The 24,822-nt window shown below is 36.3% G+C and overlaps 2 long non-coding RNA genes across 5 annotated transcripts in view; both read left to right on the forward strand.

Moving 5' to 3' along the window:
* LOC310905859 overlaps window positions 1–24,822 on the forward strand; it is a 476,746-nt gene that overhangs the window by 325,316 nt on the left and 126,608 nt on the right. The gene's annotated exons all lie outside the window — the stretch shown is intronic.
* The window catches only part of LOC310905856, a 137,495-nt gene that overhangs the window by 101,607 nt on the left and 11,066 nt on the right, over window positions 1–24,822 (forward strand). For 2 of the 4 annotated variants that reach the window (XR_014589276.1, XR_014589277.1), the window contains exons 3-6: window positions 10,895–11,021; window positions 15,414–15,490; window positions 18,873–19,066; window positions 21,419–24,175. This is a non-coding gene — a long non-coding RNA (uncharacterized lncRNA). The remainder of the gene's footprint in view (window positions 1–10,894; window positions 11,022–15,413; window positions 15,491–18,872; window positions 19,067–21,418; window positions 24,176–24,822) is intronic. The other 2 variants (XR_014589278.1, XR_014589279.1) reach the window with 2 other exon arrangements.

Here is a 24,822-nt window from a genome sequence, read left to right on the forward strand (position 1 = left end):
TGTTACCCTCTCTGCTTTCCCATTAACTTCAAAATATCAGAGATCCTGTAAACTACACTCCTGCTTGCCTTGAGTGGAGAATTCTGTGTTACAACCTTCCCCTGGTGAAGTTTGAATGTTCCTTTTATCACATATGAATCCTTTGGAAGATAAACCCATCCTTCTCTTTCTATTATCTAACCCTTCCTACAGTAAGTGGTGTTTTTTAATCCACTCAGTACTGAGAGAGAGTGTGCAAGATGTGATGCTGAGACATTTTGAGGCTCAGTTTGTAAATGAGATGTGAAGGGCCTCCTCCTCACTCCTGATGCCTGTGTTCTGAGAACCTTGGCAGCAGAACAGTGCAGCCTCTTTTCTTTCACCACTAGAAAAGGGAGTAGCCCTTTCCTGTGGGGCTTCCTGGGTAGAGAATTCAGAAATTGAAGCAGTCTGTCATGTTGTCCACTGGATTCCCCAGATACCTACATGAGATATATTTGAAAACAAATTTCTTTGTCAGATGAAAAGAAATCTTTTCTTGAAGTGCTGCTGCTCTTGAAGGGAACTCTCAACTTCTAGAAGCTGTCATTTTGCAGGGTTCATTATCAGCCTCATTGCTATTCAACAGGCAATTTGGGACAGCAAAAGGAAAGCTGGGGCTCTGTAGGAGTAGGCAAGTCACTGCATTGTGCACTGATCCTCTTTTCTATGTATAACATTATCAGTACTGTAAGAAAAGCTGCTGAGCTTTTATTGCATAGCCATGTCATTGCAAATGCTGAGGTCTTTCAAGTGTGTTTTATCAGATGCTCTCTATCTCAGGGCACAAAGAGCATATGTTGGGATTACTGAAGATATTTCTTTTCATCCAATACAGTAAACAAACAAACAAAAAAGTAAAGCCACCAAGTGAATAAAAGATATTCCTAACTTGCCAACCAGACAAAAGCATTCTAGTTTTCTCCTCCATTCAGGTTTTTGTATCTCTGTGTTTACCACAAAGCTTAAGTTACCTAAATCTAGCTATCTCCTATTTTCCTTCACTTTATTATTGTAGCTAAGAGCAATTTATATGGAAACAGGTAGTTCAGATATCAACCCTGCAACTGGAACTCTCCTAAATAGTAGCAAAAATCTTCTGAGAAGCATTTTTTAAAATTTATTTTGAAGCTCCAGCCTTTTTTTCTGCATTGTAAGGCTGTGATTTCCCTATTTTCCTCCTTTAGCATCATGAAGTCAGTGGTGAAATGGAAGGGTAGTGGCTTAAGATGTAATAAACAATTTGATATTAATAGAAATTTTTTATGTAAATAATAGTTTTGATAGCACTAGTTCTATTGAGTCTTATGGAAAAAAAGCCCTTTAGGTTCTACTATTAAGTTCAAGATGGTAACAATCCACTATTGAGGCTCTTCTTCAAGAGTTCTGTGAACATTTGCAGCTCAGAAGTTACAATTATCTTCTGCTCCACAGTCAGGGGCAAGAAATAAAGGATTGTGAGATGGCCAGGAAACTGTTAGAACAACTTGACCCCTGGCTTTTGTTCCAGTGAATTCTGAGTCCCAGGATGTGTCCAAGGGGCATCTGTCTGAGGTGCCCCTTTCCTGACTGCTTTTACAGTGGATCCAAATGGGTTGTGGGGGTATTTCAGGCCAAATTCATGCCCTTACCCCAGAGAGTACAGCTGAGGTGGAGACACCAATATCTGAAGGTAATTTTTCAGCTGCAGCAGCCAAATGCCACGGACAGACAAAATTGTTGATTGATGTCACACAAAGGCAGCATGGAAAGCAAGCACCTGGGTCAAGTGTGCTTTTTCAATTTTTTTTCTCTTTAAATTTCTTCCTTCGTTCAGTCACAAGAAATGATACAGAGCCAGCCTGAAGAGTGGAACTGAATGTTTGTGGGAAGATTGTCAATTTTAGAGCAGACTCAGGTGTAGATGTAATGGCCATATCAGAAAAGAAGTTTCACTCCTCTCACAGCTGAGCCAACTGTGGCTACTCCAAATAATCCTGGAGGCATCATAAACACAAAGAGGAAAGGCTGTGTCTTTAATACTTGGGCTCAGGAGACTTTAGACTGATATTTTCCTTCATCAGAACACTTACTAAAAAAATTGAAAAGGGTGTGTTGAACTCATTATTAAGCACACACTGTCACTGTTTATAACATTGAAAACTATAAACTTCACAGAATTTCCTATAACACACAGAGTTCAAATGGCTTCCAGAGAGACACAGTGTTGGACCAGCTGCACTCAGCATCTTGTATGATCAGCCTCTGATGTGTCAGGAAATTTGAAGTGTGTAGCAGAGTTGTTCTGTGTTAGGAGCACAGTATCATCTGCTGTCACACTGTGAGGTGGAATTTAAAAACACAGATGTGTGAGAACCTCAAAAAAACTCTTGAGAGGGTGGAAAAAATATTTTGTAGCTTTCTAACCGCGGAGTAAAAGATATTCTCTTGAAGCAGAGGTAAGGATAGTCTAACTACCTTCCTAACAAATCAGCACCCTTGTCATCCTCTAGTAAGGCTGAGGAATGGCCATTGAGACATTCCTCAGTCTGTTCCAAGGATGTCATTGATTGCTGAAGAGGTACTACAGTGACTTGGTGTTAGGCTGTTCTGCTTATCAAACATGTCAGGACAGGTTTTGAAAGGTAAGGGTCTCAGTTGTTATCTGTTATGATCAGTACATTCATTTAATAAAATCAGTATTTTAAAGTTTACTTAAGTTTCTTCACTATTTAAAATGTAGCTGTCTACATGTTAAAAAACTAAAAGCTATGAAGCCACAGTAGGTTCTTTGTATTTACCATCAGTTAAACTTTTACCCCCCATGGAGAACATGAAGGGGTATGTTTTAACTCTCAAGCATTTTCATATCCAGACGATAGAATGATCATCCGATTAATGGCTGTAACATCACATAACATGAATGTTGTGTTCCCAGACCTTGGACAGTCTTATTTCTTTCCTTTCATATATGGAATATTAAACACTCAACTTCTTCCTAATGTTCCTTCAAGTATAAACAATGCTGCTTTTAATTAAAACAGCATATTAAGGATAAAACTGAGGGTGTAGAGATCAGATATGCTTTCCCTTCTATAGTTATCTTCCAGGCATTATTACTAGGATTTTATGAGGAAAGAATTAAATAGAAAGTAGGCTTTAGTTTTATTATAAATGTGGATCACATCATTAGGAGATAATACTATATTATTTTTCTGAATTGACAATGAACATGATCACCTTAACAGGCTCCTTTTGATGCAGTATTTAAAATGATAAGTGAAGGATGTGTTAAGAATAAAATAGAACCACAGGTGGTGTTTTGGTTTCCCTTTCCCACACTTCAAATACTGAGAATAAATTAATGGATAAAATATTCTACCTGAAGTTTGGAAAAGACTTTATTAATTGCTAAAATATTTAATTTTCCAGTTTGAGTCTGAATTAGAAACTTCAAATCACAACTCAAATATCTCAAAACAGCAAGGTTTTAAGTTAAATGTTAATCATTGTTTAATCATAAGTTTGCTTCTAAGCAGTGGTAATACTGAGACAGGCTGTGAAGTCTTTCGAATTCCAGCAGAAATTAATAGATTTAATGAACCCTTTTTCTCTGGTTTATTGAAGACTTTTTTTCATTCTCAGGCTCAGGGTTGGCTTCATTGTTGGCATGTGGGTAGGTGCATCACCCTGAGAGCAGTGTGGGTGGGTGGGTGTCACCTCACTGGGGTGGGGAAGCTCTCAGCACCAGCAGGGCTCTGCCTGTGAGACAAAACCACCTCTGTGTGCTCCTCCAGAAAGGCTGGAGGGAATTTTAAAAGTCAGACAAATGACAGGCAGGGGAGAGAGCTGTCCTCCCCGCTGTGCCAGCGTGGCACTGCCTCATGAGGAGAACGTATGAATTCTCTGAGGCTGGGAGGAAAATGTGTGGCAGAGCTGATCACTGGTAAGAGATCACTGCAAAAGCTGCAGTGCTGCTCCATTGATATTTTTTACGTTCTTTTGCCTTTGACTGCAAACTGTCTGCCTGTCTCCTGTTAGGGCTGAAAGACTGGGATTCTTGCCTTCTGCAGGAATTAGTGTCAGCTGAGCTCAGAGCAGTGGCTGCCATTGCCTTCCACATGAACTATGGGTGAAGACAGTGGAGATTTAACTGATCACCTCCCTGAAAAAACATGGTGATCAAAAAAACCTGTACAACTAAAGCCCTGATTCAGAGTTCCTTGTTTGGGAACTAGAGAGATGACACAATGCCAGTAGTTTGACAAGACTAGGTCTCATTAAAGTGATTATTGTCATGTAATGATTAGGGTCAATTACATTTGCAGGCACTCTGAGATGTCTAGGTGCTGCTTGGATATAGAAAAACTTGTATAAAGCTAAGCCTTATTTAATGAAAAAGTAGAGTACAAAGTAGTGTATAGAGGAATAAAAAGGGCATTTATGCAAGAGAAAGTAAATTAAAAGAGCTGAAAAGATGTGAAGATAGATGAAAATAAGTATGTGAATTGCTTCTGAAAAAACATTATGGCATAGTAGCATCTCTATCAATTGTAACAACACAATTTTGTTTTCAAAATACCATCCATATTTATTTTTATGTAGTTATATATCTTTTTCTAATATGAAATATTGCAATTTTTTTTCCTCAACTGTTTCCTGTAATAAGACATTTGCCATGGTATTACAAGATAATAACAACTTTCTCTGACAATGCATCTCTCTCACTCTCTGTGTTTTCTGGGTGGTTTGTTTTCCCTTTAATATTTTCAACAGGCAGGTTGAGATCAGAATAGCAAAACTGCATAATTCAAATGAGAAGGTCATGTCCTGCTTCCCCAGAGGGGAATCCCCAGAGGGACTGTTCTGCTGGAACTGCATAGAGATTTGAAAACCAGTCCCACTGAGTTTGTGGAAGGACTAAAGGGCTTGAATGAATCACTTTTTCACCTGCCCTGTAAAGAAAACTTTAAAATAAACAGTGATATAATGGTGTGTTACACTTCTGTATTTGTGTATAGGTGGCAAATTAGCAGGAGAGGGAGAAAGTCAAGACTTTGACCCTAAAGAAATAGGAAGAATGTAGAAACAAAATATTTCTGGCTATCTAAATACATGCTATTACCAGATTTAAAAGCCAAAAAATATTTCCTTGATTTTATGAAGAGGGAGGAGATGATGACAGGCTGAGGAGTCAGCACAGCTGGATGGGCCAAATACAGTAGCAGCATCTGGCAACTTCATCTACACTGAACATGGGTTCACTGCAGGGCTTCTTTATAGATCACACTTAATATCCAACATCTGGGTTAAGCCAGCTGTTCCAAGGCTCTTGGTGTTCACCACAGAAGCTGCTGGATGGCAAAAGCAAACATATAATGTAGGTGCTACCTTGTCCTTAAACCCAGCAGTATCAGCTGCATGAATGCTTCCTTTTTGTGCTCCAAGTCTAGCGGGGATATCCACAATTATTCAAGTAATTTGAGGCCATTCCAAAGTATTTCAGATCAGTGTTTGAAAGCACTGGTGGGTGCGCTGATTGCATGTTCCATTATTTTATTGGGTGGACTCATTTGCTACTTGGTTACATGTTGAGAGTTGAGTTGTGTCAGTGATGGGAAGATATTGATGATTTCTGAGTTCAGGCAAAAATATGTTTTGGTGCTTGGTTTTGTTATTCCTCACTATATCTGTGGATATGCATGCTTTTCTCTTTAGATTTTTCTTTGAATATGAGAAAAAAATAATAAATTATCATTAATCAATTAGCAGGAGTTGACAAAAGAGAAAGTGAAAACGATGGATTTCTATGTAACCCATAGAGTATAATCCCGGATCCATTGAAATAAATTACAGAAGTCTGAATCTTAAATGGAAATATTTTTATAAAAATATTTTATTATCTCAACTAGACATTAAACTAATATTGACTTAAGCCTTCCATCACTGAATTGAAGTTGTTTGAGTGAGAATAAAAAAATCTTGCTATTGAGAAAAAAGATTCCTTCAGTTGAAATTATTGATGCAGTCTCATGCATTTTATGGTTTATACTTATGTAACACATTAACAGTAGAAACAGAGGTGATGGAATAGCCATCAGAGTTATTAGGGTGCTGTTTGTTTTATTGCTCTGGGTAGATTGGTAGATTTCTGAATAACCCAAGTTAATGGAGCTGCTAGTGTAAGTACAGTGAGCATGATTTAGTCCTTGACACATACATATTTATGTATTGTTGTGTTGTGGGGCACTTCTTCAAGCCATGATTATTCTATTAAGTCCTTGCATTCACTTGTATGTGAATTTTTCGCATGCTGCTTCTTATTTACAAAATGCTATCCAGGCCTTGCAAGACCTAATGAATTTTTAATTGTGAGCCAGTGATAACAGGTTTCTGCAAACACTCTGAAGTCATCCATCATTAAATACATTTTACAAAGCAATTTTCTTTTTGCCTACTTGGATCTTACCTCCCTCTTCCCGTCTTATTATTTAACATTGTTAAAATATTAAGTTACTCAGCTTTTGAATGACCTCTGCATTATCAAAATTCTGACTGAATGCTCATTTACATACAGTCAAATCTCAAGTTGATTGCCATCTCTTTATGGGTCTGGAAAAACCTTAGCACATATGAATTCTACTGTTTTAACTCATTTGTCTTCATATGATTTCCTTGAAAAATACATATGGATGTTATGTGAATAAAAAAATGACTTTTCTTTACACTGTTTAATTTATAACGATAATCCAATAATCTACACTGGCTTCACCATTATATTAAAAAAAAAAAAAGTTTTGTTTGTTGTTTTGTTTTTTTTGGTTTTTTTTTGTTTTTTTTTTTTTTTTTTTTTTTTTTTTTTTTTTTTTTTTTTTTTTTGCTATCAAAACTATTTTTATATGAAAAAATATTTTTGGTGAGCAGTCATGTTAGAGAAATTAGACTTGCACTTTTCTCTATTAATGTTCTTCTTTTGCTATTACTCAAGTAAGGTGTATTTGTATTGCATTTTATATCTCAGGTGTTGGGCAGCATCTGTGAACATCAAAAGATTCTTCTCGTATTTGGAAAGAGCAATTAAATCTGCCAAATTTGGACTGCAAGATCAACATATGCATTCATGGTCAGGATTATAAAAGCAGTTTATGAGAAATGAGACATTACTTCTGAAATTTTGGCAAAATGTAAATTAAAGAAAAAAAGTGATTTTTTTTTTTTTTTAACTATGGTACATAGTGAAGTGAAAAGGGCTACTGTTAAGATGTAAGGAAGATTTGCCAGTGGAAAATTATAGCTTTTCCATAAATTTATATCTAGACCTCTTGCTCCAATATCTGTTACATACCTTAAGCCTTTTTTAAAGATGCAAGTATGAGAATACAATTTAACTCTAGTAATCAGTTTTCCCAAACAAAAATATTAGCCTGTGACTTCTTGGCATTGACGAAAAGCAAAACATAATATTTTTTTTTTCAAGACTATCAGAAAATTTCATAAATAAAGCACAGATGAATTAGAATTAGAAATTGTTTAATATTTGAGACAAAAAATGGTACCAACCATTATTTAATGAAGGCTGTAGCTCAGAGTTGCTCAGAACAATAAAATAAAAGTGAAGGAACAAGTCAGTTATTTCCTTTTTTATGTGAGCCATGGTGTTTCTGATTTGTTGGAATGATGGTACAAAATCTTCTTTGGAGCTCAAAGTGCATGGTCCAATACTCATAATATTGACTAACATAGAATAGATTAAGGTGCCTTTGAAACACATCAACAGTTTAGCTCTCCTGAATTGTTATAAAAATTGAAATGTGTGAAATAAATGGTCCACTGATATTTTGGGGTCTAACTTGCAGAGTACCACAATGAGGAATAGAAACTTGTGGGTGAAGGCTTTTTTTGTATCCCATATTCCCCTTTCAGGTCTGTCTGATGCCTGAGTGCAGCAAGCAGGTGAAATTTCATGATGTATTAGTGAGGATATGGAATTAAAAAAATCCTTCTTTGGAATGCATTTGAGAAAATAGATCAGAAAGTTCAGCAGAGGGACTTCAGTGCCTGAAGAGACATTTCCTGTGGGTACCCAGCCAGAAGGATGGCTGTACTCCAAGGCTTTGTCCGTCTTTCAAGGGAGAATCCTCATATGTGCCCAGGCTGGTAGGACTTTTGACAGAAAACAAGGGGATAATATGAATTTATACACCAAAAAAAAAAAAAAAAAAAAAAAAAAAAAAAAAAAAAAAAATTGTTTATGCAAGACAGGGGAATAATTATGAATATATATGAAGATATGAATTATAATTATTTAGGTGTTCTCCTTCTTTACTAAGACTAACTGCAAGGTCTTCCAAATTTCAGTCTAAACCCAAGATTTAGTTGGGTTTCAAGCTCCAGAGGTTCAGTGAGGTCTATGTCCTCTTTGTGGGCAGCTGTTACATCCTTGGCACTCTGAAAATCTTGCCATGTATCACAAGACAGGTTCAAAATGTCTTTTTTTCTTCCATGTTCTTGAGTCCACACAGAAAAAGACTTTTTTATGTGCTATTCAAAATAATTGAAAAGGAAGACCTCTCCAATTTAAAATGTTGTCTGAATCAGGTTTTGAAGACATCAGCCCTCGGAAAACAAAATTATCTCTTTTCACACAATTGGTAACTCACAAAACTCAACCAACCAATGAAAATCCTAAATGACTTTAAAAATCCTTTGTGAGCAAAGGGACTTGCCCCTAGAACAGCAGTATTGATTTCATCCCCTTTGTTTGTCACTAGAGATTACCTTTTAGAGCATGTGCTAATAGATATTTTGGTGGAAATCCACTGTAGTTGATGGTTTTTGACTTTTAAATCGGTGTTAGAAATATCCACTGTGTCTCCGGAAATTTCACTGTGGAAATGGCCTGTGGGTTCTTGTCTAGTTAAGTCAAAAAGATTCATAAAAGCAGAAACAGGTTAATTTATAAAACCTCTTAGCTGTTATCTTTCTCTGGAGAAAATACCTGAAATTGGACCATGCCCTTGTGAGTATACAATGGTGAGAGCTACAGTACAACATTGAGAAAACCCTCTATTACTTTATATAACATTTAAAGCCAGTTTTTATAGATATAAAGGTGTAGCTGAAATTCAGTTAAGGTTGGAATATACTGTCCTTTGAAATGTGTCTTCAGCATTTTTGACTAGCTGTAACATTTAATTTTATTTTTAAGAATATAAAAGGATGGTATTTTTCAAATGCTTGAAGTATAAGGAAAAAAAATGAAAATGGTTGCCTTTTCAGAAAGCTTTCTTCAGCTTTTACATTTAGCCTTTGAGAAAGGGCAGGGTTATGCAAACTCAAGATACAAATAACAAAGAGCAGTAGAAATGATCTTCCAGAAGGTAAGGAAGGGATTATACTCAGTTCCACACTCTTTACTTAATGAGATGATTATTTGTTTTTCCCTAAATAGGAAAATCTATTCTTGAGAAACAGCTACATTTTAATATATTAGGTTAAAAAATTGACTGTCACTCTGTAAAATTTGAGGAACAGTAACTAAAAACATATTTTTGCCCTGGAAAGGTTTACTACTAGATTACTACAAAATTCACTGTTTATCTTGGAGCTTTAAAAATATCTTTAGAAGTTATTTGGGTGAGGGGGTCTGAAATGAAGGGGAACAAAAAAATGCTCTGAAGAGAAGAGTTGATCGCATGATGGCATGAGTAACTATCTCAATATTATGCAAATAAGGTTTTCTGTAGGTGACTACAGAATAGTTATTCTAGTGCTAAAATTGATGATGGCAACTGTATTTTTCAGGAATCTGACTTCAACCTTGGTTCTGGGAGCTGACCTTGTGTAAGTGGTCACTAGTGTCGTAAAAAACTTCACAGGTTTATTTGCTATAGAGAGACTCTGTAAAGCAATAAATTGTGCCAACACCCCCATTTCAAGGATTCTGTGAATTAATAGGCTGCTTCAGTAATTTAACAACGTGGATAAATGTCCATCTGTGGAAAGTTCTTGAGAAATGATGGCAACATGAATAAAATCTAAAGAACAAGAAGCGCAGCACAAATAACTTGTGATAGGATCCAGTGTGAATCTCAAAGGAGTAGAATCATTTTATTGCAGAAAAACTCTGTATTGCAAACTCTAATAGCCAGAGAAATGAAGCTATAGTAGACACATGAAGATTTAGCAGGTGGAAACCATAATATGCCAAGGGATATTTTTCTTATTTTCAGAACACCCACACTCCTGGTAACTGATATTAATGTTACATTTCTGTATGCAGAAATAAAATTGTCTTTGGAAGGATTTCTCTGAAAATTTATGTTGCCTTTCTGCTGTCTTTTCTGATATTACTTACATGCTATATTTTGAAAATAAATAGTCTGTGTGACAGAATCTGAATTTTTCAACGTACTAGTAATATGTAGCAAAGTCACAAGGAAAGTAATGGTTTGATGTTTCAGTGTTATTAAACTTCAATTTAGTTCTTCAAAGTTATAAAATACTAAAATTCTTCACATATTTAAAGCTTGAACACTTAAAAAATATCTTATTGATGAACAGCATTGGTGTATTAGATCTTTTAATCATAGTTAAGGAAATGTGGAGAACTTTGAGCATTTAACTTTCTTGTATTTTAAATTACTCATATGATTTTTATTATTAATATTCTTTTGGTTTCAGAAATTAGCTTTTATAGCACAGCCATATTAATAGATTTCTTAACCTAGGTTACATGAATGTTTATGCTTGATAGCCCATACCATGTAGCAAAACTCAAAAATCTCAGAACTTTTTTTTTTTTTTTTCTTTTGAGCACCTGAAATATTTTTGTAATATACTCTAGCTTGGATTTATATGGTTTATTGAACACCCACTTTTCTCAACAAGTTTGCAGCTTTTCAAGGTTGCCTTCCTTCCATGCAGCATCCCTTGAGCTTCAATTTGTGACATTGGAGAGAAATACAGAGATACTACTCAGGGAGGAGTTTCCAGATGCATCTTTTCCTTTGTTATCTCTCCAGGTGTGTGGAACCAGTCCTGTGAAATGCTGTGTGTTTCTTAATTTCAGTGGGAATTGACAGTGCCAGCAGGCTCGTCAGTACCTCCTAAAACAATGTATGGAGAGGAAAACATCGTGAGATTAATCCAGAGCTCCAGTGACTTGTGTGTATCAGTCAAGGGTTCTAAAAGTAAAAACAGAAAAATACACAGCTTTATAGGTAACACCAGGTTTCCCCAGTTGCCTGAATTATCAAGGTTCTTTTTAGCCAGGTGTAGTGTTTCTACTTACCTCAGTGTGTTAGTACACATAAACTCTGCTTTTCCTTATTTATAGCAGTAGTCACTATTTTCCCAGTGTTCACTCAAAATGTCTCAAGTGAAATACACCTTATTAAAAAAAAAATAAGGCTTTTGAATTTTATCTTAATTTTTTATCCATATTAAATTAAAACAAAGCAAACATCTGAAAAAAATACAAGCAACAATAACTTAAAATATTAAAAGATTTACTTCAGTGACCACTGGAGAATCCCAAGGACCTTCATGAGCCTGCTTAGGTTTCTGAGGGAGATTTACCTTGCTGTTTTCCTGTATATGTGTCATTTGAAAGGTACATTCTGTGTGCCAGGAGTGGAGAATGACCATATTTCTTCTTTTAATTTTAAAACCCTGAGAAAGTTATTGTTGTTTTATTTTTCAGAACCCAGAAAAACTTTCTGTTAGTCAGTCTGGGTACAAGACTAGGGACACTCACAGGACTGAAAATGAGTTTTGATTATATACTCAAAGCAATGTCATGACACGGGGCTGGTGATTATTTAGTATTTGTTATGGTATAAAAAAGGATCACCCTCAGCAGTGAACTGATGAACAGGATGATTCAAAGAAGAATTGACATTGCTTGAGGCCAAAATGGTGAAATGTTCTTCAATAGAATTATAACCACATGAGAGAATTTTGGAGAATGAATAAAGGTCATATGGTCCATCAAGACATATTCTTTTCACCAGAGTGTTTCCCCAAGGATGATATCTAATTGTTTCTTGAATGACACTGGTGCTTTTTGCCTCTACAGTTTTGCCTGCAGGCTATTCTAAGTATTTATTATTCTCTGCATGAAAAGGTTCTTTCTGATATATGCTGAATTTATTTTTTAATTTCCAGTTAAGTTCTCTTGTCCTACAATCTGTGTTGGAATGGAAATAATAACCTGAATTAACATTATCTGTGGCAGTTAAGAATTTATGTGATTCAAAAGAGACACTTCTACCCTGCCCTTAAAATTAGATGCCCAGATTTATAATCTGAGTAACCACAATTGCATATCAAATGGTGGCAGGGCTCTCTCTTGGAAGATTTCACATCAGGATTAGTCTTATTTCCCTGAATGCACTTTACTGATGCTGTTGACACTCCATCCCCCATTGACCAAAAACGTGTCCAATGCAGAGGATCTGATGACACTTGATGTCTTTTTTAACATCAGCTAAAGGGAAGACAAATGCAAGATGTACTTTAAACTTATTGTGACAGGAAGGGAAATGAGAGGCAATGGCTGGGGATGTGGCAGTAAGAGTTCACTAACTCCTCTTTTGTTCTTTTTTCAAAACAGCTCAGTCTCACTTTAGTTTTGGAAGATAAATCAGATTGCCTACACTGCCTGGCTTTTAACAGTATCAAACCTGATTTGCTGGCCTTATTAAAGGAGGGGTGCCTAATCTTCCTGAATCATTGCACTTTTTGCCCAGTACTGGCCAGAGAAACCAAGAAGCTGATGAGGCAACTCAGTCACAGTCCTACTCATGTGGGGTTTTTACTGGGTCAGGCTCCAGAAAAGCAGCCAAGGCAGTGTTTAGCTGGGTGTAGAATAAACTACTGTAGCAGCAACAGCATCATGGTCTCCAGGCCACACTTTTTTTTTTTTTTTTTTTTTTTTTTTTTTTTTTTTTTGTCTGGAGACAGAGAAATCAAAGCTTCTTTCTCTCTCATCATTTCCCATGCAAGCACTCTACCTTAGTTCCATCCATAACCATCCTTCAGTTGCAGACTCCTTACTGGGCTTCAGATGGCCCAAGTCTACAACTCCTCAAAAAACCAAGAAAAATCAATGTTTCTCCCACTTCTGAGGAGCCTCTTGAACTTCCCTGCTGCAAATAGACACAGAACACCACATCATCTCCTGTGGCAGACCCTGCTAGCTCTCTTCTTCCAGCAGCCTGGCTTTCAGATGAGTTGAGGGTCTGTGTTATCAACACCTCCACAGACGTGAGAGTCAGGTTTCAAAGCTGATGAGCTGCATGTGTTTTAGGAAAGAAAAACTGACTGCCATCACTTGAACACTAAGATATTGTTGTGCATGGATTATGTGAAAAACTTGATGGAAGTGCAGCAAATGCCTCCACCCTGGCTCTGAGCCATAGACATTGACCCTCTGTGGAAGGTCTACAAATCAAGTCCTACTACTCGTGGACAGAGTTGTGTAAAGGGGGCAGACAGGTGTCAAAATAGCAATAAAACATGTTTATTTAGGGACTTTAAAAAATAGCAGGCTTTAGAGAGGACTTTGACATTTCTAGGACTTATTCTTTAGAACAGAATGAACATTATGTCCTCTTGCTTTCTGCTGGATAAATAGCACTCAGAACAAGGTCTTTGATTGGTAAAACAACAAACAAACAAAAAATCATGACCAGTTTCCAGTCCTGTAGGAGAATTCCTTCCCTATGAATGCTTGCATTATCTAGTTTTTCATTCAAGATGCATTCAAGATAAGACAGCTTCAAGCTGTTCTGAATAACCATTTCATTTAAGTGATTTCAGACACACACAGTCTCTACTGAGACTCTCTTATCCCTCACTGAACAGTGAGAACTATCATGATAATTATTTCAAATCATTGTTACATGAGAAGAACAGAGATCCATGAATACATCCATGGCAGAATTTGTCCTGTCTTCAGTACTTTAATCATCCATTTAGCCTAGAATGTTCTGCAATATTGCAAGACATCCTTGTAATTAATGTACTGGTGACAAAATATTCATCTGAGCAGTGTGAGTCTTGCACTCCAGTGCCTATTTCTGATAATGGGAAGCTGCCCTTACTTCGCTGCCAGTAATTTATGTGAACATGGGTTAGAGTCTGTGTCACAACATGTCTGTAGAACAAACTAATTACAAATTGTAATGGCATTGACTTTTATTTATGCTGCCTTCATAGTATAGTAGGTCTATGCTTGAAGGGAAAATCCCTTCTGGCTTAAAGTTAAGGGGGCTGATGGACAATCTTAACCAGAGTCTTGAGGTTAACATAGAACTTGAGTTGCACCACAAAATCTTCTTTTCCTGCCCATTTTAAGATCTAGGTAGTCCCAGGGGCAAGGTGTTCTTGCCAGAACTTTCTCAGTGAAACCATTATGACCAGGTTATCACTATCATTATCATTATCACTGGGTGTGCAACACAGCTGGTGTAAAAAGAGAGAAAAATTGAATATTATAGAACACTGTTCCCTTTTTAAAAAAATTGGAAAATAATGTGAGCTAACAAGAGTAATTATTTTTCCAGCTACTGAAACTGAGTGAAATTAAATTGGCAGAAATTTCTTTACTCTTGCAAAAAGAAAGGAAAAAAAATAAAGAAATTAATTATGAAAAATATAGAATGGATAAAACTGTGTAGTGCATTCCAGCAGAGATTAAATACTCAGTGTGATTTTTAAACTTATTTTCTTTTATTAGGCTTCAGGTTAACAGAGACTGTTTTATAAAAAACCCAAACCTCTATGTATCTGTTTAAGCTCTAAATTAGTATCATAACGTGAGACACATGTTTTACCTTATAACTATATTTTCAAGGTATCTCTATATTTGGCTAGGAAAGGGTAACTGAATTTCAGTAAACCAATGTTTCACATATATCTAGAGGCTGTATTTTAACTGCATATACATTCTGTTTAGCCACATTAACAAGGTTTGCTTTCACAGGTGTAAAACAAGGTCAGTTATGCTAATAAACCCAGAAATTATTCCCCTGTGAAGACCAAAACGCTGCCAGAAGCAAAGAAATTGATAAGATTTAGCTAGAAATTGAATATGACATGTTTTTTGCATCCTGAAGTGATGAATTGACCTTACTTGTTCCTCTTGAAGTCAAAATATTTAGAGTCTCTTAATTCACTTAAATGCAATTCCTTATTTTCTTAAATTTGACTTTGTTTTGAGCTAAAGTTAAAAGGGAGATGCTACTTTAAAATAAGGTTCTTTTTAGTTTATTCAAGACAATTGTGATTTTACTGTTTTTAATGGTACTGCTTTGTTTTATAAAATACATTAATGCTTTCACATCACAAGGGTTTGTGACAAGTTACCTCACTTAACAGTAATGTTTAATTTTGTATCCTTTTACCTTCAGGAAGATTGGAACAACTAGTGCAAATTTCAGTCTGCCTAAAATAATTTCCTCTGCTGGATGGAGCAGATTATTACAAGGTAATTTAAAATATATATAGAAAGTGGGGAAAAGTTGTTTACAGCAAATGCATTTGTTAACCCTCTGATAATTGCCTACAGTGTTTTGAAGATGTAAACACAAATATGCCATATGAATTTATGCATGAATTTCATCTAAGAATATCTTAGACTTGCCCTAATAACTAGAAATGCATTTTCTAACACAAATTGTTATCTGGGAATAAATTGCATGTTGGCTTCATCCGTCCTCCTGCAGTCACTTCTATATCTCCAGTCACTCTCTCTCTCTGCTTTTCGCTCTCTTTTTTTTTTTTTTTTTTTTTTTTTTTTTTTTTTTTTTTTTTTTTTTTCTTTTTGAGCAAACACATTTAACAGCTGTGGAAACAAACAGGGCATACTTGGCAAAAGTAGGGACCAGATGCCAAACTCTGCACTGTCTGTTCTCGCAGCATCAGGCGGGGCTGCTGCTAACTCCTTGGTGTCACCTCTGCTGGCTCCTTTTCCACTCTGGCTGCTGGCAGACAGCAGAAGGTGCATCTGGAGATGTTGTCGAGGTCCTGCAGCTGTGGGGCCGCCTTGGCTCCTGTGTCCGTATTTCTCTTTTATATTTAAATGTTATTTTTGCATAAAATAGCATTAATTGCTCGAACATAACTAGTATTTCTCTCAGTGTTTGTGGGGATGGGGGAGAAAATGGCTTTGTTTTCTGCAGAAGTAGATGTTTTCCTGTTCTTAATTGTTGCCTTGAATTTGGGGGGAGGTTGGGTGTCTCTTTAATGGGGTGCAAAAATATCAGTTGGCATCTGTCTGTGACTGCTGATGTGCTCTGTGGCATTTTGGTTAGACTGTGTCTGGGTGTGATATGGGGTCACATCAGTGTGTGGAGAAAGGAGAAGGTGAGTGGGGTATGTGTTCTGCTCCTTCACTGTTGGTTTTGCATTAAATTACAAGTCACCCTGGAGATGTCTGGAGAACAACTAATTCCAAATGCTCTTAATAGCCTGCAAAATAAATCTGGCATCCCAGAGAGAGAGAGGGAACAAAAGAGGAAGCTGAAGGGAGAATACATTATCCTCCTCAACCAGCGATAGGACACAAGGAAATGAAATGAAGTTGCTCCAGGGGAAGTTCAGATTGGTCACTAGGAAAAGGTTCCTCACTGAGAGGGAAGTCAGTCATTGCAACAGGGAAAGTGGTCATGGTACCAAGCCTGCCTGAGTTCCAGGAGTGTCTGGATAACTTGTTTAGTCAAATGGTTTTGTTCTAGGTAGCCCTATGGAGAGTAGGGAGTTGGGCTTTGTGATCCTCATGGGTCCCTTCCAGCTTATCTCAATGATTCCATGCCAGTGTGTGGGGGAGCATATCCTTGGCAAAGACTGGACTCTAAACTCAGATAATGCTGCTGTATGCTCCCTCATTTATACACATATAAATGGAAATTTAGACCTTTATGGCTTCAGTATCATGTCATAATTTGCTGCTGTTGTGTGACTAATACTGGGACTTATTTGGATGCTAATAATCCTTCTCTACCCAGTGTTTGTTCTGACTGGAAATCTCTTCTTGCTCCAGAAGTTACTTTTTGTTTTTCTATGGCTTCAGTGTTCATGTAGCATTGCTCGCTTATTTGCAAATTAGCTTTTCACAGTTAATCCACGCTGCCCTGTGACTGTTTATGTTCCTGCCCACACCATCAGCACCAGCACAGACTTCACCAAAAGTTTTAAGCTCTCAAATTCTCATATCACATGAGACATGACATGTGACAGATGACACATGAACAGATATAAATTTTGTGCCTCTCCAGGGTTTTGGTGGTGGTGGTAAGTTCTGTCGACCACCAGGTGAAGTCCAAAATCTTGCCTTCCCTTCTGGTTTAGGAAAAATTTGGAACAAATCAGGGGAAGAAGGTGAACATACAGGGTGTGCTCTTCAGGTAGGTGAGGAGATGAGTATATGTGCTAGGCTTTGAGGTGGTCAGTGAAGGGATCCAGCAGAAAAAAAAAACAAAAAAAAAACAGGATGTAGTGCTGGTTTTGAGGAGACTGAATGGGCAGTGGGAAGGTCAGCGTCTGATGACAAGGGGTTTTTCATGGCAGAAGGAATTTAGGGACCCCTATCCTTGCCTTGCCCTTCACACAGCAGTAAATAACCAAAATTGATGTGATTACTGGTCCATACCTATCAGAAAGATTTTTCTGAGTCACAAGGCTTTGCATATTTGTTTTCACTGCCGATTTTCATTGCTGCAGCGTTTCTTACATGTTGTTACATTTCGTTTTGCAGTGACAATGTGATTATTTCTTTCCATATGCAATTGTTTGAATTGTCAATTTTACTAAAATGCAGCAGCGTTTAAAATCAGAAATAAAAAAATATTATTGCTTCGTAGTTAACTTTGATGGATATTAATGTTCTATCTTTCCCCAATAAAGCAGCAAAAGTTAACATTGTTCTTTTCAGCAGATATTTCCAGTAATTTCAATGACCTATTTTGCCTAGCATTTTTTTTCTTATAGCCAGATAGTATAATATGAATTTACTTAGGCAGCACAATTTTGTAGTGCATTGTTGAGGGTTTCAGACCATTCTGCATATTTTTCCTGTAAAAGGGAAAACACATGGTTCTCATATAGTGTTTATGACATGCATCAGCAAGCTACTAAAAAGCAAAGAACTGAGATGCTCTACAACCTAATGTGTCCATTTGCTATCACTTTAGTAGTTTTAAGTTGTTGATTTACGGTGCACTTGGAACCAGGTTATATCTATAAACTTTTTCCTAGATTGAAGTGGTGAGTAGAGGGATCAAGTCACCTGGGAGATACAAACTTATTCAGGAGAGGATGATTAAAGACCAAACAAACAAAATACCACCTTATTATTTGTTGGATCTAATGACTAATAAGGGGATGGGGTGATTGAGAGGCATTCCATGATTTTCTTTAAATTTCATTATTAGTCTCAATGAAGATAGAGACATAAAAGATGGCAAAACTCATGCCATAATAACAGAAGCCAAAATTTTCATTGTTACAAGGCCTTTAAAATGTTTTTTAGCCAATAAGCTAATGCTGAAAGCTTACAAGTGTCCACTTAAGTTAATCACTAAACACTACATGTACACCTTACAGCATACAATAGTTGTTCTATATTTTTTGCAGGATAGAAACTTTCTATGCTCCAAATATTTCAAAGCCTAAAATTCAATTCTGTTTCAAACCTCTATCTGTGTAACCTTACTGCAATGCTGTGAAAGTCCTCTGCTTTTTAAGTTCCCACACTATTTCTCTAAATTCCAAAGCTGTGAATGATAATCAAAACTGTATTTGAAGTATATTCATTTGCAATTTTTCCTTGAGATAATTTCCATTTTAAAATCTTATTCTTACTTCACAAGAGACGAGAAGATTCCCTATAATTAAATAAACCCTCTACCTAAAATCAGAGGATATAGCTGGCACACATCTCCCATGATCCTGTCACCCATTCCCTGCTCCTGGCCCATGATCAGCTACACATGGATAACTAAGGATAACAGGAACTGGTGCATGCAGCATCTCCTTTCCTCATGGCCTTGCCTCATTCAACCAAGTAAGTTTTCATTTTTCTCGTGCATCAAATACGATAAAATTTTTGTGAGATGAAACAAAAATGTTTAAAATCTATCTTTGCCTGCTGCTTGTGTGCCAGCTAAGGAGACATATTTGTTGACAGCCATATTCTGGTATGATTTTTGTTTGGTTTTGGTTTTTTCTTTTTTTTTTAAGTCAGCTTTTAGTTCTATTTAGGCATAGGGACTGATCAGGTATAGGTAGTATCTGTCCTGGAAATTTTACGGTAGGAACAGACATGGGACGTGTAATGTAGTGCAGTACACTTCACATAGTGGAGGGATTTGCAGAGCAGAAAAGCAAGTAAGGAAATGGGAAATGAAAAGGGTAAAAGGAAAATAAGATGTGTACAAAAATGGAAGGGATAGGATTAAGTGAGTCCCAGATGGAATTGTTGTGTGGGCAGTAGAATTTAAAGCAAGACTGAAGCCAGTCAGTAAAAGACTAAATGAAATCGAAGTGGGTTTAATAAATGTTATTTTAAAACTGTTCAGTGGACCTATACTTAACAGCATTCTCTATAATTCAGATAAAGTTGCAGATCCTCCACAATTTGCTCTATAAGAAAAAATAACTTGTCATGAAAACAAATTAATATTGAGAGAAATGCATCCCAAAGTTGTTCTTCGAAGTATTTATTTCACAGTCCTTCTATGCATGTTCTGCTTACCCATAGTGGAAATACACATCTATGTTCATGCAGTTTGTATTATGATTTCACATATATATATATTTAAATAGAACATTTCTTTTCAGGATAAAAAAATATTAAATTATTAGAGAATAAATAGTTCTCACTTGATGAACTCTCAGGATGAAGTGTCTGTATATAGATACAAATGAATTAAAATTGTCTATACTTCAACAAGGTAAAGAGAAAATAATTTAGCCATCACTGAAAAGTATACAGCAGTCATAAGCCAGTAAAGAGCTACATAATTTGGAAAAAAAGTTATTGCAGTTCTGAAGCTATTAGTCCTGGAGGCACACAGATTTTAATTTGTCTTTGAAAATGCATTTTCATTCTTTAAGTGCTCAAGATTTGCATTAATCTTTTTATTGTTGTAGTCATTATAGTAAACTTCAGGATCTGTACATCAGAACTTTTAACCACAGTTCAAAAAGTTACACAATGAATGATAAACATATATTTACACATGAGGAAGAGAATATACAAGAAAATTTTAGGAATTCTGTTTCAAATATGAAATATGGTGAAACTGCAGTCCAGCGGTGTCCCCTGGATAACAAATATATTATTTTGATTATTTATATTGATATACAAATGGATAACTTGTATATTACTGTATTTATTAATTCTTGTGAAGATACTGAATTGTGTATGGCAACAAATGGTTCTAAGTTGGGGGGAAAATAGGAAGATGTTGTAAACTTATCAGTATCTGTCCTTGTCATGACAGAAAACCTGTACACCACAGTAAGCAAGCATGTAGCAATTAGCAAACAGGAATTGAAATTATCAAATCATTAGGAATTGAATGCTAAGGAATATAAGCAGGAAGAGCAGTTGTATTGGATGTGAAGCCAGTCATATTTGACAACTGAAAGCAATTAAGAAAATAGATCAGAAACTGTCCAATAACAATAAAGCAAAACTCTGACAGCTTATATGTATATGAACAGAAAGAAGCAAAACTGGGCAATGTAACCTTATTAAGCTTTTTCCTAATAGGTTACTGCAATAAAGTTTCAGGTTTTGAAATCAGGGTTCATACCTGGGTGGAATGGACAGCAGCTGGACAAAATCTTTAAGTTTATGTAAATGCTGTGTTTGGTACCTTCTTTATAAAAATTGTCAACAGACTAAGATAGAAAAATATTCCTTAAATCATTGTGGTTATTTCTGTAAGTGGAGCATCATCTGGAGAAAGAATGTTGTGTAGTGGCTACACAATCTTTCCTGTGTAATTTTTAGATAGATTGCTGCAGCACTCTGTAGCTATGGACTATCACAGCAGCTATGCCTTACCCAAGTTAACAATTTGGGACCTGTGCATCACACTCCAGTGACAGCCCTTCCAGCTACTCATCCTCTTGTACTTCATCTTGGCCCACTGAGTAAGAATGTGTCAAGTGCTGCTTCCCCTGTAATCTATCTGCTGGCTTTTCTTCCATGTGATTGCCATAGAGCAAAATATGCAATTAAATATGTATATGCATACAAATATTGTTTTCAAATTTCTGACCAGATTTTTTTTTATGCCATTGTGAAGGTAATCTGTGTAAAGGAGAGTGGGAGAAATATTTTTTTCATTACATCGCTTATCATTTTGGCAATAACCTGCCTTTTTTTGTTTGTTTGTTTTTACAGAAACCCTACTTGTGATCTTACAGTATAGTCCACAGAGAGCAAATAATTGCATTAATGACTTCCTACATTTTTGGCTCTTGCTTGGATTGTATTTTGCCTGGAAATGTGAGAATTCCAACTGGGGTTTGGGGTTTTTTGTGCGGGCAAAGGCATTCTTAATATTTAGTTTGGATGTTGATTCTGATTCTTTATACCAGGACAAAATCAAATATATTCGGCAGGATTTTGCTTATCAAGAGACAGTAATTAGAGGTTTTTTGCTCGCTGTTTTAGTGGAAACAACAGGTCTGTGAGATCTGTCCTGTTGTCTCGAAATTGGTTAAAGTTAGCCAAGGAGCTCAGAGTGAGGTATCAGAGGATTACCAGACTGCTGTATCACGCAGAGGTGAGGAAAAAAAAACCAACCAAACAAACAAACAAAAAAAAAAAAAAAAACAACAAACCAAACAAAACCAAGCAACAAAAAACAACAAGAAAAAAAAAAAAAATCCACAAAAACCTAAAACCAACCCATCTTCATTAAATACATCTTGTTTTCTTAAGAAATCAAGCAAAAAAAAAAAAAGTTAATTTAATTATTTAAGTTACTCTTCATCCCTAGAGACTTTTAAAAAATCATTTTGCTCAATGAGAAATGTATCATGCTCCACAGTTCTTTCAATTCTGTGGGGAGAGAATGATGAACCATGGAAGAGATTGATGTGGCTTCTGGTTGCCATTACTGGGGACCTTCTGGTGGTAAATATGTGGCATTGGGGGAGGGATGACTAAACAATACAGTCAATTCAAAGAGAGACTTCTTTCTGAAAATAGTGCAAGTTCTGTCATCCACAAAACAGCTTCATCATCACAGTAGAAATAAAAAGCTGGCTGTAAAATACCTTGTTTATCATTTAGTGCCACTTTAAGAATATTACTTGTATCAGATCATATCCTCAAGAGTTATCTTGAGGGCATGATCTGATACAGGTAATGTTCTTAAATGCCATTCCTTTGCAGCATCATTCAGTGAAAATCTGTTCTGCCACAGGTGAGCGTGATGTGGTAGAAAATTGGAAGGGAAATTTTAGTAATTGCAGCAGTGTCCAATGTCAGAATATTGAATTGATGCATCCTGAATATATTTCATGAGATAATTTTTATTTTCTGTTCTCCATATTTCTGTTTTGATATTGCTGGAATTTTATTGCCATGGCAAGGCAACTGGGTCAAAAGATACAGGATCTACTGTGCATGACCCTTGAATAATCTGGTCCATGATCCCATGTTTGTCTTCTGCCTTAAATTCATTAAAATTATTTGCATTAATTATGAACTGGAATTTTGGGTGACTGCAACCACTGCAAAGCAGAAACTCAGATACAGTGAACTGGTATTTCAATAATTTGGGGCAGTGCAAAGGGATACTGGAAGTGCTTGGTGAAAATGCAGGGTTTTCTGAGGGTCTTCAAAAAGTAAGGGAGTTACAGAGATTTTTAGGACAGTACCACCTTATGCTCAAGAACACTGAGTGAAGACTGCCATTAGAGGCAAAGACTATATGATTTGTAGACTTTTCCATTAAAGGTAGTTAGTGCTGATATTTCAAATTAATATCTAAAAGTATGTCTATGTGGTAACTGGTAATGAACCAATGATTACTGTAGTGAGATAAATACAGCAGCTGAAACATGGAGAAAATTGTGGCTAATTTGAAACAAATAGGGAAAATAAAACAACAGTCAAGACTTACTTAAAATTCATCAGGAGGAGACATTACTTTTGGATATATATAAATTATTGGCTAAAATTCTGTCACAGGGTTGATGGGGAAAGTAGAAAATTTAGGCATTTGCAAGTTAGTGTCTTATTAAACATTTCTGTACACAGAAAATTTTCTGGCCATTGGTTTCTATTATTTTTCAGAGGGTACAAGTGTATAGATTTTTTGATTACATTGTGTTACGGTTGTATTTCTCCAAAGGTAATTTACATTTAAAAAAGCAAAGTAAAATATGTAACTCACTAAAAATTAACTGTGCTGGAGCATGCAAAATCAGACACTGATACGGACGTTTACAGAAATGGGTCTTGCTTTAGTTTCATATTTCTAAGCCATCTATTAAAGACCACAAGTGCATTGAGAACTTTTTCAATTATGAGTTTGGGCTGAGATTCTTATTGTTATTAAATTCACACATAGAAAATGCTGCTAGAGCTAGTGAGATGTTTTCAGTTTTGTTTGGTAGAGATTTTTTAACGAGGTGTTTGATGGTTTGCAAAACTGTTAGAGTTGATTTTTTTTTTTTTTTTTAATGCATTACTTCTACAGCCTCTTGAAGTGAGTACCTGTACACAGCTTTTTCATATGAGGAATAAAAAGCAAATGAAAATAAGGGAAATAAGATGTGAGCTGAACTTAAGGTATCAAGTTTGTTTGAAAACAAAACAAAAACCAACTACCTTCAGGTCTTTTCAATCTACCAAGGGTTTTTGCTCTTTTTCTGTTTCAACAGACATGGAAGCACCAAAAGTTTGGAGATAGAGTTTATATTTTTGAAAGGAATGTACTGGTTTCAGCTCTTGCATCTTTCAGTGCCTTTTGTCTTTCAAAGTGTTCCTGTCTGAGTTTGCTTTTCAGACTTTCAAAGTACAAAACCCAGCAAACTGGAGATGGCATTGCTACAGCTGAGGCCCAAGAGCATTTTACATTTTGGAGTCATAACTCAGTAACCAGAGCCTACCCTTCCTCCTTGTAGTGAGAGTCCCTAAAACATTGTAAGTGGTTTGAATCTGCAATGCTTTTAGTAGAAAATATTGTGATGTGGCAATGTTTTACACAGGGAGAATTCAGAGTGAGACAAACCTGTTTGGAAGCCATTGCACTTTTATCTGTGCCTTCCCTCTGTGTCCCTGTAGGACTGAGGTGTTTTACTCTCAGACCAGCAGCAATTTTCAACATCTCAGAGCTAAGGCATCTCTCTCCAGACCCTTCAGAGAAAGTTTTTGCCTTCCCTCAGCTCTGGTGTCTCTCTCATGGGTGTAGTCCCAGCTCCTCTCTGTAGACCACCATTCTCCAACTCTGCCACCATCTCTCCCACTTTGAAACCTTTCTTGGACTCTCTAGAAGTTTTTTCCCCATTTATGCATGATCAGCTGACTCCAGATAAGGGGACAAAATCCTGCTTCCTCAAAGGTCTTTCACCTTCTTGTAACAATTTACCTCCATGCTTTCAGCCTCTCATTATTATCCAAACGATAAAGTAACATAATGCTGGAAGCAAACAAAAACTTGGGCTTGCTTGTTGGAGAACAAAGAGTGAAGGCAAAGAATTGCCTCTTCCTGTGTTGCCCTCAATATTCAGGCACTAGCCAGCTCTCAAGTAAAAGGTTTTCCTTTAAATTTTGAGCTGCAAAATAAAGAA

The sequence above is a fragment of the Zosterops lateralis genome (assembly GCF_965231275.1).
Source record: "Zosterops lateralis genome assembly, chromosome: 2".
Taxonomy (NCBI): domain Eukaryota; kingdom Metazoa; phylum Chordata; class Aves; order Passeriformes; family Zosteropidae; genus Zosterops; species Zosterops lateralis.